General features: G+C 45.9%; 1 pseudogene; it reads left to right on the top strand.

Moving 5' to 3' along the window:
• Positions 1 to 1,604: 1,604 nt before the first annotated feature.
• Positions 1,605 to 2,231, top strand: LOC147450318 (uncharacterized; annotated as a pseudogene).
• The last annotated feature ends 1,208 nt before the right edge of the window (positions 2,232 to 3,439 follow it).

Below are 3,439 nucleotides of genomic sequence, written 5' to 3'. Positions count from 1 at the left end.
ATCAGTCTGGATTACAGGTAGAGCATTTGATTTATGGGAGAGATACCCTGGCACCACTTATTGCCCACCTCTTCAATAGGGCTCTAGTAGAGGGATTCCCGGACTCGTGGACAGAGCATACCATTGTGCCTATCCACAAGTCAGGGGATGTTATGGACCCGGGCAGATATCGCACTATCATGATTGGGCCCATGCTGGAGAAGTTATATGGAGCAGTATTGGAGGAGGCATTGAGCACTCTAGCCGAGACGGAGGGTCTTAGAGCTTCAGGCAAGGCAGGATTTCGGCGGTCTTTCTCTACCATAGACCATATCTTCACTCTTAGATGTCTGATTGATTAGACTCGAGTGAAGAAGAGGAGATTGTATTGCTGCTTTGTGGACTTCCGCAAAGCTTTTGACACAGTACCTAGAGAGAGGTTATTCAGATGATTGATGGATCTGGGTGTGGGTGAGGAGATGATTTGGGGGATATATGCATTGTATGAGCATGTTTCTGGCAGAGTCAGATGTCCAGGAGGTATATCAGACACTCTTGTTAACACCATTGGGGTGAAACTGGGGTACCCTCTTTCACCTACACTATTTGGACTCTATATTGATGAGATTGTGGACTTTATTCAGCACAGAGGAGGAGATGGAGTGGAGATAGGCGGGACTACAATACACATATTGCTCTACGCGGATGACATAGTGCTAGTAGCAGAGTCTGCTGAGGGGCTACAACGACATCTTTCAGCGCTTGATGATTTTTGCTTGCAGCGAGGGCTTTCAACGAACCTTGGTAAAACCAAGGTTCTTATCTTTCATACTTCAGCACAGGTCAGGAGGCAGAGTGCATTTATAGCAGCAGGAGGGAGCATTGAGATTACAGGGTCATATGTTTACCTTGGCGTGACCTTCACAGCAGCATCAGGGGTATTCTCGATGGCACAGGCAGCTAGAGACAGACTCACTAGAGGGTATTCAACACTGGCATTGATGGAGAGACAGTGCCATCAGGCACACTTTCAGGAGCCCCGTACAAAGGGGTGGCTGTTTGATACAGTGGTCACACCAGCACTTATGTATGGGGTTGCGATATGGGGCCCAGGGCTAGCTGCTTTTGTATGGACTCTAGTGGAGCGACCACAGATACTCATGATCTCTAGACTCATTCACAGCAAGCCCTCAGTACCACATGACATCATTCGAGCCGAGCTTGCTGCACCACCTATGCTGGTTGAGGCACTTTTTCAGATTGTATGCATGCTGCACAGACTTTAGAGTATGGACAAAGATCGTATTGCATACCGAGCCTTCTCGGCATCACAGGACATGGCATTGGCAGGGAATAGGACCTCATGGTATGCTTAGACACGGGATTGGTTTTCTTCTCAGGGACTGGATATCGATAGACTACCGCCACTACTGTACGACAGTCAGGCCCCCACCTATTCCCTTACACGATCTGAGAGGAATAGGGTCATTAGACAGGAGATATGACACACCTACATTCAGAGGACATGGGTTGACCCAGGACATGAGCTACCATCGAAAATGCTACATTACCGTGAGCATTTTCTATAGTTATCAGAGTAGGGGTTCATTGAGACCCCACTATACATGCAAAGATATATGCCACATCACCTTCGGGTGGCCATTGGGCAGCTTAGAGTGTCCTCGCACCAGTTGGAGATTGAGAGGGGCAGAGCCAGAGGCATACCACGAGATGAGCGTATATGTCCCATTTGTCATACAGAGGTGGAGAGCGAGGAGCACTTCCTGGTGAGATGCCCAGCTTACTCAGAGCACAGAGTTCAGTTTGGCATAGAGGATACACTCCAGCAGTGTATAGCGAGGAGTGACCAGATCCAGCTAGGCCGCTTCCTGACCATTGCTTTTAGCATGCGTGAGCAGATTCTACAGCCACGACAACAGGCAGGTGCGAGTACACAACGGACTATTACAGAGTTCTTCCAGCGAGAGGTGTATAGCGAGAGCCCGACTCACACGAGCGGGCCCACGCTTCAACATGCCGACACCCAGAGAGCGTGTCGTAGACCATGAGTCCCTGGCTATTTGAGATGGCGACCACATCACGACGAGGTATTGAGGATACGGGCACTCCATCAGCACCACCTGGAGATGAGGTATGCATCTACGCATTCGACCACCAGGCTGCAGGAGGCTCTTCGACCACCCTCCCCTATGTATGACATTCTCCACCCACCCCCTATTGTATGCTTTTAGCTGGACATTGCCCACCATCATGTGGCCTTGTATTATACTGTGTAGTCATTTTCTGTTGTGCCAGAGCTACACACACGTGCCTATACTGCTATGCTGCACACACAGGGTAGCCACTATCCGCGGAGTCGGAGCTACCACCCACTCTCATACTCATTCACAATAGGCAGAATCGGTTTATTCTTTCTTTTCTCTCATTTTTACCGACACCCAGATCACCACTTTTGTATATGATTTGGTCTCATAGGCCAACTTTGGCCTTTAGTAGACGTAAATAAAGCTTTCTTTCTTTCTCTCTCTCTCGCTCTCTCTCTCTCAAATCAATTTGGGTTTTGGCTTTCTTGTCGTAAAGGCCTAATTGGATTTTTAAAAGCTTTGGAGGTAAGGATTTGAAGTGGTTTGGGTTACCATGAGCTTTATTTCTTGCTCAAGTATAAAACAACATGAAATCCTATATCAAAGTGGTATGCAACAATGTGCTTTCTTAGATTCCTCTAGAAATATTTAAGGACTTGCTTTTGAGGCCTTTTAAGCTTTTTAATTTTGACGAAGTGGCCTCACAATTATCATATTGACGGATAGCTATGCGCTTTGAACTCCCTTTCATTGGTAGGCTGTTTTAAATTTTTAAGCATTTCTTATGCAGGGAAGCTTTTTAAAAGCAATGATGAAATCATGTATGATAAAGTGCATGGATTGACGTGGTAAATCCAAATAAATAGAAGTGTCTAAAAAGTGAAAAGCTATTCCCTCACCTTTTTCTCCTAGTATAATGTATGATGCATTGGAGGAAGAGGAAAGGAAATGGAAGCAAGAATGTGGACAGTTTAGAGAGATGACCAAGTGAGCCTCGAAGCTTAGCGTGTGATAGTGCGAGACTTAAGACTTCAAACACTGCAGTTCTAGATCATAAGCTCCCATCCGTGCTCACTTCAAGAATACTCATTTTTGGCATCATCAACAAGGTATCTATTGGCCCTTTTAGCCGCATCTGGCATACATTAATCATTAAACTTGGCCTGTTAACAAGCCTTGATCATTAACCATTAATCAAGTAAGCTTCAAAGAAGCTTGATGTGCATTTTTCTGATACCTTTCTTAGCATGGGAGCGGAGTTGCATGACATCATATAAAGACAGAGTAGTATTTTGGAAATGCCCAAAACTGAAATGTATGAGTACATATGCGTAGCTTATGTCTCCATGATTCTA

The sequence above is a fragment of the Adiantum capillus-veneris genome, chromosome 9 (genome assembly GCF_014529385.1).
Source record: "Adiantum capillus-veneris isolate H3 chromosome 9, ASM1452938v2, whole genome shotgun sequence".
Lineage (NCBI taxonomy): Eukaryota > Viridiplantae > Streptophyta > Polypodiopsida > Polypodiales > Pteridaceae > Adiantum > Adiantum capillus-veneris.
This window is presented reverse-complemented; position numbering and strand designations above follow the sequence as displayed.